At 32.7% G+C, this 14,517-nt stretch overlaps 1 protein-coding gene across 1 annotated transcript in view; it reads right to left on the bottom strand.

The window, feature by feature from the left end:
- The window catches only part of LOC114339406 (angiopoietin-related protein 1-like), a 262,517-nt gene extending 251,383 nt beyond the window's left edge, over nucleotides 1-11,134 (bottom strand). Inside the window, exon 1 of the mRNA XM_050659347.1 lies at nucleotides 11,049-11,134. The gene's annotated coding sequence lies outside the window, so the exon portion shown is untranslated. The remainder of the gene's footprint in view (nucleotides 1-11,048) is intronic.
- Nucleotides 11,135-14,517: the final 3,383 nt, after the last annotated feature.

Below are 14,517 nucleotides of genomic sequence, written 5' to 3'. Positions count from 1 at the left end.
CTAATAAACCTAGAGATTCTGTAGACTCCTACAGACCTATTGCATTGGGGTCTTGTATAATGAAAACGTACGAACGACTTATTAAAAACAAGTTAGAACACTGGCTGGAAAAAAATCAATTATTGTCAGCAGTCCAATATGCATTCAGAAGAGGACGTTCAACTCAAGAAGTTACAACATCATTTGTTACTGATGTACAATTAGCATTTACTAGTAACAACTCAATCTCCTGCCTATTTTTAGACATTAAGGGAGCATATGATGTAGTTAATCTAGACATATTGACAGATAAATTATACGCCATAGGAATTCCAGAAGGGGTTATTGCGAACTTATTGAAGTTATACCGTGATAGAAAAGTGTATTTAAATATAAATGGATTGATAGGTACGCCCAAATTAACATCAATTGGATTGCCTCAAGGAAGTATTTTAAGTCCATTATTGTTTATGCTGTACACTGCTGATGTTACTAGTTCTATTACCGAAGAAACTAGAATACTTCAGTACGCAGACGACTTTTGCATTTATACGGAAAAGAAGTCGATCGAAGCTTCAATCAATGCATTAGAAAACGCCACAGAAAGAATTGCCGAATGGTCACAAAGAAATGGATTCAGCATCTCTCAATATAAATCAGTCATGCGTTCATTTACGAGAAGACGTTATCAGCCACCAAACCAAATTAATATAGGACCTTTCACATTCCCATATAAAACATCTGTTACATACCTTGGCATAATTTTAAATCAAAAGCTCTCTTGAAAAGAACATATTCATCATTTGTCAAAAAAATTTGAAAACGCAATAAATGTACTAAAAGCTTTTAGCCACACAAAGTGGGGAGCCGATCCAAATATATCACTAATCTTCTATAGAGCACTAATACGTTCAGTGATTGACTATGGTTGTATTTTATATGAAAATGCAAATTTAACTCAATTGCAGTGGAGATATTGGAAAAAATAAAAAATAAGTGTTTACGACTTTGTCTTGGATGTATACAAAGAACACATATTTTAGAAATCGAAGCAGCAGAGCCTCCTTTGCATCTTAGACGGCAATTTTTGTGTGATGTTTTTATATCAAAACTCCTAGCACAGAAAAGATCTGAGAAAATACAAAACTTCAATTCAAAAATAGATAGTCCTTTCTAGCGACGTAAAATTCATCCCAAAGTAATAAGCAGTTATCAGCTACTAATCCAATTTATTAGCGAGGTTTACAGAAATGACATCCTTCCCTTTTATAATTGTTATTATAACCTATTAGAACTACAAATTCCTTATTATTATCTTAATATTGAACCACATGTTAATCAATTTAACATAAATACGTTTGTTGAGCAAACAATTCTGAAAAGATGGCCGGAGTCCGATTGTATTTATACAGATGGATCCAAATTCGCTGAGTCTACTGGATGCGCCTTTTTCCATTCAAATGAAAATTTATCCAAAAAATTTAAAGTTTCAAATCAAATGTCTAGTTATACTGCTGAGCTTTAAGTATATTAATATCCATCACAAGAATAAGTTTATTATATTAACAGATAGCAAAAGTTCGGTAGACACAATAGTACAAACTAAATTATCAAGCACTTCATCAGTAGTAATTATAAAAATTTTAGAAACAATCCAGTTACTTACGAATAAAGGTAAACAAATTTCTTTGGTTTGGATTAAGGCTCAATATGGAATTAACGGAAATGAAATAGTGGATAGACTTGCCAAGGATGCTACTACAACAGGGGAAACGATAGAAGAAACATTAATGCCAGTCACTGATCTACGACAATGGTTTAAGAAAAAACAAATGGAGCAATGGCAACTGGTAGGATATCTCTTTTAAATGTATACGATTTCATGATATCCAACCAAAAATTTATAGAAAACCGTGGTTTAACTACATTACAAATCGGCACTTTATTAAAACCTTAAATAGAGCAAGGAACAAACATGGTTTATATCCAGTCCACAAAAATAAACTAGGGTTGGCCACTTCTCAAAACTACACTTGCGGGGAGTTGGGTACATTAGAGCATGTGATTTTCGATTGCGCAAACTTCCAGATAGGAAGTAGGAGTTACTCTCCCCACCAATTTAAATTTCATTTTATGTACACGAAATATAAATTTGTATAAAATTGTTTATAACCACTTAAAAAATATAAAAATGGATATTTAAAAAAATATAAAAAAAATTTAAAAAAATATATAAAAAAACAAAAAAAAAACAAAAAAAATAAAAAAATAGAAAAAGAAATAGATATTAAAAAACAATAAAAAAAAACAAAATAAAAAAAAGCAAAAAAAATCACAAGAAGGCCTAAACCTCCGAGAGGTTGAATCGGGTTAAGGTCTTAGCGCTGAAAAAAAATATTTTAATATCAATTAGTGGTTTAGTATAAGTATTTAGTAATAGTGTTTAATATTAGTATGTATTTTTAATGTAATGTATGTAATATATGTTTGTAATTATTAAAATATAATGTATATCAGTTAAAATTAGAAAATTGTGTCTATGAAAATAAAAAAAAATTGAGCTGGCCAATTGGTTCAAACCAAGGTCATACATCTAAACACATACACGCATGAATATTATATGAAGGTTATTTATAAATAACCTTCATGATAGAAAACAAGTACCAAGCATTATACGAGTCAAAAGCAAAATCACTACCAGGTAAAGGCCAAAATACACCACCAGATAAATCGAGGACAAAATAAAAAACGCAATGAGCGCATTGTGAAATAAAAAAAGCTATTTATGTATAAAAATAAGTGAAGTACCCATAGCTTGGTTAAATTCTCTGATAATACTGATATTAAACAAGATAAATATATATTAGAAAAATTGAGATAAGTATTATATATAACACTATAGACCCATTGGCCTCCTATCAGTCTTGTATCAATAGGTTGTTTGTGAAGATAACTGCATTGCGACTAAAAAATAATCTGAATAGTTATCAGCCTAGGGAACTAGCAGGATGAGATATATTTTTATTGACCCTTTGTTATATACATACATAAATGCACAGGGTACGTCAATTACAATAAAACATTGCAATAATACAGTCACAATCAAAAGTAATATACAGTACGAGACAAATGAACAAAATAAGTTGCTAACAAATAATTGTATAAATCATATTAAAATACGAAAATAGAAATTCGCCACACACATTGGACATCTTCTAAATAACTTCAGCTAAACATTCTGTAAATTTATGTACTGAATAAAAAGTATGGCTTATTAAGAATTCCTTTAAATTATAACGATATGTGTACCTGAGCCTGGCGTTCAGCAGATCAACAGCAGAGGAACGTACCAGCGCAACCCCACTCGTTTCCACTTTCAGCCCGAGGCATCCGAGGAGGTCGGCCCAGAGTGTATTTAAGAAGAAATCGAGGAAGAACAATCAGTCTTGCGGCGATCAAGCTCTAGCCAGTGATTCCCAAAGTGGCCCAGGTGGACCCTTAGGGGTTCACGAGGGACTCAACGGGGGTCTACGTTGGCGTGAAATAAAAATGGGGGTTCACAAGTTGCAAGTGGGGATCCACGAAAATTTTATAGCGATTTGGTATTTATTTAAACAAATTTGCATTTTTTTTATTGTAAAATATCAGTGGAAAAAATAATATTTTAATAGTAGTGACTCAAAAATGTTATTATAATTCATCATAACAAGTTATTTTGATTAAAAACAAGTTTTTGATCAAATTTTAGTGTAGAAAACGTTAAAATACCGTTTTTTACATTTTCCTCCATTTCCAAAACACATGTCTTTCGATTTGACTGAAAATTTGCCCACAGATAGCCAAAACACAGAACTTTAAGTGGTTAAAAGAATTTGTATCGTTTTACAATACAAAAAAAAATACGTGGAAGAATATCAGAGTCAAAAATATAGGCGTCTACTGTAACTACAATTAATTCGGAAAATATCGACCATACGAAAAAAATGGTTAAGAAAATTATAATAATTATTGTAAACACAATTTATTTGGATCAATTTCAGTTCCTACGATTTTTGTCGAAAAGTTGAGAATTGCGGAGTTATTGAATAAAAACCACTTTTGACTGCTATCAAATCAATCAGGGCTTATGCTCGCGCCTTTACCGCATACGTACTACCTGAAATATTGATTTTAGCAAAAACATGAAAGAGATCAAAATTGTACAAAATTTAATTCTCTCCATTTTTGTATAGATACATTTTTATTATAAAGCTAATAATAAACGAGATAATTATTCAATAATTATGCTGTAACTGTCACTCTTTCCCCCATATCGACGGCACAAAAAAATTTATAATAGAATAAATTATACGAAATAAGATTTTTCACAACTTCAGTCCTTACACTTTTTGTCGAAAAGTTAAATATGGCGGAGATATTGAGCAAACACGGTTCTCCTTTATTCGCTATTTTAAATTTACACTAGTACATGTTAACCCGACTGTACTATATAATTTTGACTGTTTATTGCATGTAATTTTTCTTGTATTGTAAAACTATACAAATTCTTTTAACCATTAAAGTCCTGTGGTTTGGCTATCTGTGGGCAAATTTTCAGCCAAATAGAAGAACATGTATTTTGGGAATGGACGAAAATGGAAAACAGCATTTTAACGTTTTATACGCTAAAGTTTGATCAACAACTTGTTTTAAAACAAAAAACTTGTTATAATGCCTAATAATCACATTTTGGTAACCCTTCTATTAAATTATTTAAAATATTTTTTCAATTGATAATTTACGATAAAAAATGCAAATTTGTTTAAGTAGATTCCAAATCACTGTAAAATCACTTAAAATAATATTTTGAGAAAAGAACAGAAGACGAAAAAGGCCTTCAATGTCTTATTTTTACCCCCCCCCCCCCCCATGTTTTTCATTGAAAGTAGGGTGAAAATGTAGCAGCAGGGGGTCCACCGAAACCAATATATTTTTAAAGTGGTCTACGAGAAAAAATAGTTTGGGAACCACTCTAGACTCTCTGGCTAACCAGTTTAGTGCACAGGTATGCCAATCTGGGTGGTGTAACTGTGTGGTGGGCAGTTGCTCTGCTCTTAATTAAACAGGATCCGTGTAGTGAGCGGTTACCGCCATCTCCGATTTAGAGTTGTATGCGTGTCTGTTAGTCACTGATATTTTGATTGTGGAAGTATTTGTATTTACACTGGATTAAAGTATAATGAGATGCGAGTATGTGCGTGATTACTTCTTGTATTACATTAATAATTGCATTTTCTTTTGACAGTAATAAATACAATTTTATGTTTCTTTTGCAGACGTCCGCCAAATATCATTCTATATTTGCAATGTTCCGGAGAAAGTTCCCCTGGGCCTCGATTTTTGACCCTTCGCTTCGTTATCGAACGTATTCGCTTCGTATCTGTTTAGTATACGTAGCGAATACGTTCGATATCGAGGCCCTGGGCCTCGATTTTTGACCCTTCGCTTCGATATCGAACGTATTCGCTACGTATACTAAACAGATACGAAGCGAATACGTTCGATAACGAAGCGAAGGGTCAAAAATCGAGGCCCAGGGGAACTTTCTCCGGAACATTGCAAATATAGAATGTTATTTTATTTTAATATTTTGGATTTAAACTGTACATAAATATCCTCAATACATTTATTTTATTTTTAACCTGTGTTTTACTGAGTATTTTGTTTTGAAAAGACTACACGTCACAAAGTTTTTTTTTTTAAAAATTGTTAGTGAATTAAAATTTTTAAAACTACATGGTAGTGTATTAAAAAGTAGGTACCCTGTATATTAAGGAGATTTTCTGAATTTATTATGATTATGACGAGGAAGATAAATAATTATCTCAGCATTTCTTGTGTTATAGGCGTGTAATTGAGTTGCTGTTTAAAGAACATTTTTAGCGAACCTTTATGATAATAATTTATAAATATATATTGATAGCCCAATAAATGACCGTTTTGGAATGTAATTTTGAGGGGCAACTCCGAATTGCATGAAAATTTGGATTTAGGTTCTACTTACCCTCCACTTCAAAGTTGAATTTGTCTCATTGGTTGCTTTTACTTGGGGGGTGACATTCACCCCTTCTCAGGGGGTGAAAAACGCGTGTTTAAAATAAGCCCGGAAATGGATAAATTGACCGATTATGAGCAACTTTAGTTCTATAAAGTTTTTTACGTAAGTCAATAGTTTTCGGATTATTCGCAATTGAAAATGTTGATTTTTCGACAAAAAAACTACGTTTTCAGAACAAAAATTTCTCAACTAACTCCAAAAGTAAATATTTTATCGAAAAAAATATTCTAAGTAAAAGTGAAGCTTATAAAAAAACAAAAAAAATGGTGTATCAGTAAAGTGTATAAATTGAGAAAAAGCAAAGTTGTAGCTCATGAAAAATACGTTCTTATTCGTCTAATTCCAAATCGAATAAGTCAACGCGAAATCATCGAAAAATTAAGCGCTTTTCGGGAAAAGCTTATTAACATTTTAGAAGTACCTAAAAAAAGATTTACATTTGTTTTTTACAAAAGTTTCTAGCACCAAAAATAAACGAGTTACACTGAAAAAAAATGTTGGCTCTTTTTTTGGTAAAAAAAAATGTGAAAACCTCCCTGTATTTAGCACCCTAAATAAAATTAATCGTTACCGCTTTACCATTTATTTTAACTGTATGTATATTGTTTATATGATCTGTAAGTTTGATTGGCTTGAAGTGCTTATTTTTGAAAAAAATTGGTTTTATAGTAAAACAAAATTTTCTAAAAATTTTTGAAAAATTTCTTTTTTTCAAAATAATTTAAAAAGTATTAGTGATAAGAAAAATTTTAAAGAGTAAAAAAATATAGGTTTTGTTATTATAAATATGCTAGTTTGATTTTGTTTTTCCGCAAGACAAAAATTGGTTAAGATATGGCTGTTCAAAATTTGCATTCACTCGTGATTAGTGACCCGTTCAAGCTTTTTTAACTATAACCCTTTCAAACATAAGCACTTTAAATCGGTGAGACTGACAGATCATATAAAAAATAGATAATTGAGTAAATTGTTTGTAAAGCTGTAGCCATTAATTTCATTTGAGGAGCTAAACACGGGTTTAAAAAAAAAGAGGGCCAACTTTATTTTGAGCTTAACTCGCTTATTTTTAATGCTAGAAACTTTTATTGACAATTCTAATAAAACTTTTTGTAAACACTTTAAAAAAGTTTAAACAGGTTTTTCCCCAAAAGTGCTTAATTTTTCGGTGATTTCACCTTGAAATATTCGATTTGGAATTAGACGAATAAGAACGTGTTTTTCATGAGCTACAACTTTGTTTTTACTCGATTGATAGACTTTACTGATCCACATTTTTTTTCAGTTTTTTATAAGCTACACTTTTGCTAAGAATATTTTTTTCGATAAACTATTTACTTTTTGAGTTATTTGCGAGAAACCGTCCGAAAACGTAGTTTTTTTGTCGAAAAATAAACATTTTCAATCGAAAATAACTCGAAAAGTATCGACTTACATAAAAAACTCTATAGAACAAAAGTTGTCTAAAATCAGTCAATTTATCCATTTCCGGTCTTATTTTGAATATATGTTTTTTCACCCCCGAGAAGGGGTGACTGTCACCCCCCAAGTAAAAGCAACCAACGGCACAATTTCAACATTGTAGTGGAGGGTTAGTAGATCCTATATCCAAATTTTCATGCAATTCGGAGTTGCCCCTGAAAATTACACGGTATCGCCGTATTTCCCGTTCATTTACTGGGCTATGAACCAAGCGTAAGAATATTATTATTTTTAAAATATTATCGACCACTGTCTTAGGCACATCAAAGAAACATGAAACGTAAATCACGTTTCATGGAAATAAAACACTGCTAAACAAATAGACGTCCGGCCATTTATGAAACTTTCCGAAAATAAAAACGTGTTATAGTACAGTATAGTTGATCCAAAAGAAGGCATAACCCAGACATCCAAAGTGAAAGTTATCCTTCAACACCAAATTGTTCTATATGGTCCACACAATGTCCAGAAAAAAGTCATACCATTTTGAGCGTCGGGTTTGGGGGGGAGAGGGGGGAGAAATCGGTAAATTCGTAGTTTTTTTAAGTTTTTCGAATATTTCTAAAACTATGCAGTTTAGCATGAACAACCTTCTATATAAAATTGTTCTACATTAAATTTGAAATAAAAAAGGCCCTATGCATAATCTTTCTAAAATGAATGGTTCCAAAGTTACGGAGGTAGTATAGTATAACTGGTCCAAAAAAGGCCTAATCCAAACATCCAAAGCAAAAGTTTTCCTCCAACACCAAAATGTTTTAGATGGTCCACATATTGTTCAGTAAAAAGTTACACTATTTTGAGCGTCCGGTTTGGGAGGGAGATGGGAGAGAAGCCGGTAAATTAGAAGTTTTTTAGGTTTTCGTCAATATTTCTAAAACTATGCTGTAGCGTAAACAGTGTTATATACGAAAATGTTCTACATGAAATTTAAAACAAAAAATGTTCGATACATAATTGCTATAAAATCAACGGTTCCAGAGTTACGGAGGGTGAAAAGTCGAGGTTTTCGATACTTTTTATATTTTTTGGGCAATATTTATAATTTAAATATACCAAAAACCCAGACATACAAAGTGAAAGTTATCCTCCAACACCAAATTGTTCTATATGGTCCACATAATGTTCAGAAAAAAGTCACACCATTTTGAGCGTCGGGTTTGAAGGGGAGAGGGGTGAGAAGTCGGTAAATATAAAAAGTATCGAAAAACTCCGCTTTTCACCCTCCGTAACTCTGGAACCGTTGATTTTATAACAATTATGTATAGGACCTTTTTTGTCTTAAATTTTATGTCCAACATTATTCTATAGAACATTCCTTACGCTAAAGCATAGTTTTAGAAATATTGACGAAAAACTTAAAAAAACTACTAATTTACCGATTTCTCCCCCATCTCCCCCCCAAACCGGACGCTCAAAATGCTGTAACTTTTTACTGAACAATATGTGGACCATATAGAACAATTTGGTGTTGAAGGAAAACTTTTACTTTGGATGTCTGGGTTAGGCCTTTTTTGGACCAATTATATTATACTACCTCCGTAACTTTGGAACCGTTCATTTTAGAAGGGTTATGCATAGAGCCTTTTTTATTTCAAATTTAATGTAGAACAATTTTGTGTAGAGGGTTGTTCATGCTAAACCGCTTAGTTTTAGAAATATTGACGAAAAACGTAAAAAACTACGAATTTGCAGATTTCTCCCCCCTCTCCCCCCCAAACCCGACGCTCAAAATGGTGTGACTTTTTTCTGAACATTATGTGGACCATATAGAACAATTTGGTGTTAGAGGATAACTTTCACTTTGGATGTCTGGGTTTGGGTCTAACTATACCATACTATTATGAGTATGAATCACACTCGTTTCATTGGTAGGCGGACTTCAAGATTTGTTTAGCCGTGTTTAATTTTCATGAAACGTGTTTTACGTTTCATGTTTCATGTTTTTCGTTTCATGTTTCTTTGGTGTGCGGCTTGCCTTAGTGTACACAAAATATTGTTCGAATTATTCGTTTTTGTAGCACAAATACTCTCAAACTTTCCGATGCCTGTCCCCAAACAATAATTTTTTGACTGAACGTGGAACACACTTGAGAATAGTATACTGTAACCAAGGCATTTATAGTAATTTCGCCCCTTAACGACAATATCGCGAAATATGATTAATTCAACTTTAAACGGGTATTGTTTACGTGTTCACGATAATTTAAAATATTGGCCACAATCTTGCCAAGATACTTAGTTTTATTAACTGATTTAACAATCAAGTTGTCTGCAATTTCGAACAAAGAAAGAGGTACTTAATTTTCTTTCACCATAAGAGAACTGAATACACACTGTCTTATCTAGAGTTATTACTAAATTTTTTCGGTAGCACCAGTTTTTAAACGACAATATTACATTTTTGATCTTAGATTCGGCTAACTCGAAGGATTCCGCTGAGACAAGTATGATGTAATGGTCTGCATACATGAATATATGTTTTTCTGAGATATATTAAGACGTATCATTTATATAAAGTAAAAAAGAAGTGGACCTAGTATTCCACCCCGAGGTATTCCTAAATTACCTACGGTATGTCAAAAAGTATATATACAGAAGCCGACTAGATAATATATTGAATGAAGGAAGATTGTAGATATAGGGAATGTTATATAAAAATTAAAGTAAAATAATGGTACTTTTCCATAGTGATATAAAATAGAGGGTGTTCCATTTAAAAATGCTGAGAAAATAATGTACTTGCGTTTTGACTCACCCTGTATTCAATATAAAGAAAATTAGCAATATCAATCATTTATAAAAAATTTGACAATGAATAAATAAATATGGAATCAATAAACCATTGCCGTTGTGCTTATTTTTTATTTATGCCGGGAGTTGAACTTGTTACGATTTTTGTATAAAATTGGTTTTAACTTTGTAAATACCCTGTATAACATACCAAACCTTTATATTTTTGTAATGGAGAAGTTGAAAAGATCTCGAATATAAAATAAAATACAGGGTGTTCTATTTAAAAAAAAACATAAGTTTGGTCTGCCACTATGTTATCGGACACACTGTAACATTCTAACTAATTTTGTAATGTGAAGCTCAAAGTTGGCTACAATTTTTGTTATTAACTTTTATCGCTATCCATTACTATAACAAATCTACGCAGCTTTTCCCCACTAATCAATCATCCTGTATAATAGCAGTTAAATATTGCATGGTTAGCTAGTTCTGAGCTATTCTGAAAATTTCAGCTGCCTAGGTAGCCTAGAACTATTTTTAAAATGGATTACAAAATTTGCGGATATAGTGACAAAGACCCAGACAAGTATATAAAAAAGTATTAAACAAAGTATAACTACTCGAAAAATATAGTGATTATGACTTTGGTGAAAAAAAAAAAAGAAAAAACAAAATCTAAAATACATTAAAAACTAGTATCAGAGATGGAAGCAGATACGTTTGTATTAAAAAATATAATATAGAGTTTGTTTCTTACCCTGTATTAGTAAATTTTTCTACTTTTACTCCACTTTCTAGGACACTACTCTATAATTGCTTCTAAGAACTAATATTGTGAAATGCAGGAAAATTAAAATCATTAATATTTTAAATCATGGTAAACTACAGATAACATTTTATCATAATATATGTTATCAATAGATAAATAAATAGTATCATATATCATAAATAATATTCTTAATAAATTTGATTTTTTATAAAGACTTGCAAAATCATTATCCCTGCAAAACTCATTCTCACATTCTGCGACAACTGCGAGTTTGCTTGCAAAATCCTCGTAACACGCGTTTTAGATCATTAAAATGCGCGTTAGCATGTGGACGGTCTCAAGTAGAATGTATGTAGTTGTAATCGTGCGTTATTAAAACGCGCATTACGCGCCTGTCATGTGAACGGGCCCTTGCACTGGCTTCCCACGATCGGCAATGTCGCGGACGGACGCGGACCAGCTCGCACCACGCACCGTGGGAAGTGTATCGTCCGTAGTAGCACAGACGCGTCTGTGCTGGTCCTTAGTAATCAGTCGAGAGAGTAAAGATCAAAGGTGAGGTATGGACCCGTGCGACGCTGTCACGATTTTTTTTTGCAAGTTGATAATTAAATAGATTTTGTTAAAAATAAAATACATTAGTATAATTTTTTTTTATTAGAAGTCGCATTCACCAAAAGGTTATTGTTATTAGCGACGGAACAAAATATAAATAACAAAAGTAAATAACTACAGACTATAGAAAATGTTTATGGATCTTAGATAATTAACTATATTATCATAGGGACAGTTTTGACCTAGAGCCTCTGGTAGAGGTTTGGGATATTGTAGCACTGTCTTTCTTGGTCATGTTTACTACAATTTATTAAAAAGTGTTCGACTGTTAATCGGACGTAACACTGATGACATATGGGTGGATTATTCTTTGTGAAAAGATAAGAATGCGTTAACCTGCTATGTCCTAGACGTAAACGCGCAACCACAATTTGTTCTCGTCTATTGCGCGACGATGGAATCCACTGAGACACATTACTTTTTATTTTATTGAGCTTAGAATTAGTTTGAGACCACTCATTCCGCCACAAACACAACACCTTATTTTTAAAATAAGCTTTTAAGTCACTGGAAACACACTTGTCTATCGACTTCGAAAAATCACTTAAAATTGCCTCTCGTGCAGTCCTGTTAACTTCTTCATTTCCTGTTATTACGACGTGTGAGGGAACCCATAAAAATTGGACGCTTCTTTCATGTTTATGAGCTTGGAATAGATGGTATTTTGGCAACTTTTCAAAAGGATGTTTCGGAAAAATGTGTTTTAATGAGTTTAGAGAGCTAAGGGAATCTGTTATGATCAGGGCTTTTGTGAGTGTAAGCTCGTTAACAAGTTTACAGCACGGTATATGGCGTAGAGTTCAGCTAAATTTGTGCTACATACTGGGGGTAAACGGGAGATTGTTTTCTGAGGAAACGATTGATGCCCCCACTCCATCTTCGGAATTAGATGCATCTGTGTAGATTTTATGGTGGTCGGGGTACTTTTTTAAAAGGGCCTCGAACTTGGACCGAATCAGATAATGGTGTGTATTGGATTTATCGAAATTCTCCAGAGATGCATCACAGATTGGTATATCGATCAGCCAAGGCTCGGGGTATTTAATATCCGAGGAGAAAACCTCCTGAAAATTAATGTTAAGGTTTTGAAGTATGGATTTAATTCTTTCGTAATATGGTTTTTTAGTATATCGAATATCTTGGAATGTGTTTACATATTTGTTTGTAAAAGTGTTTTGATATATTGCCTTTGAAATATTGCAAGCGACTGAGACTGCATGGCTGCATGTGATAGAGCGAGGTATGTACATGCGGCGGTGATGTAGCGATGGTTCTCCTAAAAGAGCATACATTCTGGGTAAAGGTGTAGTCGGGAAAGCCCCTAAGATTAATTTAAGACTTTTATTATAAATAATATCTAATGATTTGAGTAGAGATTGATTAGCAGTGGAATAGGCAACTGCTCCATAATCTAGCTTAGAACGTATTAAAGAGTTATACAGGAGGAGTAGAGTGGATTGGTCTGAGCCCCAGTTTTTATTACAGATTTTATTATTTTTTATTTATACATTTAATATTTTATTACAGGAAAGGATGAGTTGGGAGATATGATTATTCCATGTTAACTTTGAATCGAAGATTAAACCCAAGAATTTGTGATGATCTCTAAACTCCAGCGGTTTCTCATACATTCTTAGGGTAGGGGGTTGTGGCAAGGAGATTGAAGAGAATATCAGAAATCAGCACCGTTACTTCCTGCTGCAGTCCATATTGCAAGGTAAAGTCAAACGTAAGCACGAACCCGGTAGAAGGAGAATATTATGACCGCGGAATTTAAGAACATGGTTTAAGAAAATCTCAACGAGACTGTTTCGAGCCACAACGAGCAAGGTTATGATTGCCAATAAGATTTTCAACATCCGAAATAGTGGTTAGAGTTATCTCAAAAGTGGTTAGACTTACCGAAATGCCGTTTTTAGATTTGGATTTCGATAAAAATTGGACGCTTCTTTCATGTTTATGAGCTTGGAATAGATGGTATTTTGGCAACTTTTCAAAAGGATGTTTCGGAAAAATGTGTTTTAATGAGTTTAGAGAGCTAAGGGAATCTGTTATGATCAGGGCTTTTGTGAGTGTAAGCTCGTTAACAAGTTTACAGCACGGTATATGGCGTAGAGTTCAGCTAAATTTAGTTAGTCAGTAACTCTGGTAGCGTGAGGTTGTGTATGTTTTGATTTGCAACACGGCCAACTGCTAATTGTTGTGTTTACATGTTTGTTTTGATTTGTGGAGTGTTGTGAGTTACTAGTAGTAAGTCGTTCTACTTTTTGTTTACTTTTATCGACCTTATTTATTACTGCAATACAATTTTTGACCATGACATACAGCTGTGAAAATTGTTTTTCACATTTTTCTGATTCGGATAAATTGAATAATTTAAGATGTAATGGAGATTGTCGGAGAACTTTCTGTATGAAGTGTACACGCCTAAACAAGTCGTTCACAAAAGCCTTATTGGATCAAAAATTTTCCCATCTAAAATTTTTTTGTACACTGTGTGATTCGCCTAGCTTAAAATATTTAGATGAAAAAATAAATAACCTATCAAAAAATCAAATACCTCTAGAAAACTTTGAGGCCTTAACACAAGTTACTAAAAAGCTTACTGATAATTTGCCAGTTTTTATGGAGACTTACGATTTGTTAACAAAAAATGACGACAAACTGGACTATATTATTAAAAAAATTGACGAGATCCATAGACTGAATAACCTGCTGAATCCTGAAAAGGTTTTAAAATCTGTAAGGCAGATGGAACATGATATTTTCAATTTATCGTCAGTTTTTTTCGGCGGTTCAGATGAGACTATAAAGGTTCAAATCCAAGACTCAACGTCTACTG

The sequence above is a fragment of the Diabrotica virgifera genome, chromosome 8, assembly GCF_917563875.1.
Source record: "Diabrotica virgifera virgifera chromosome 8, PGI_DIABVI_V3a".
NCBI lineage: Eukaryota > Metazoa > Arthropoda > Insecta > Coleoptera > Chrysomelidae > Diabrotica > Diabrotica virgifera.
Note: the sequence above shows the minus strand (reverse complement) of the source record. Positions and strands in the feature narration are given on the sequence as shown.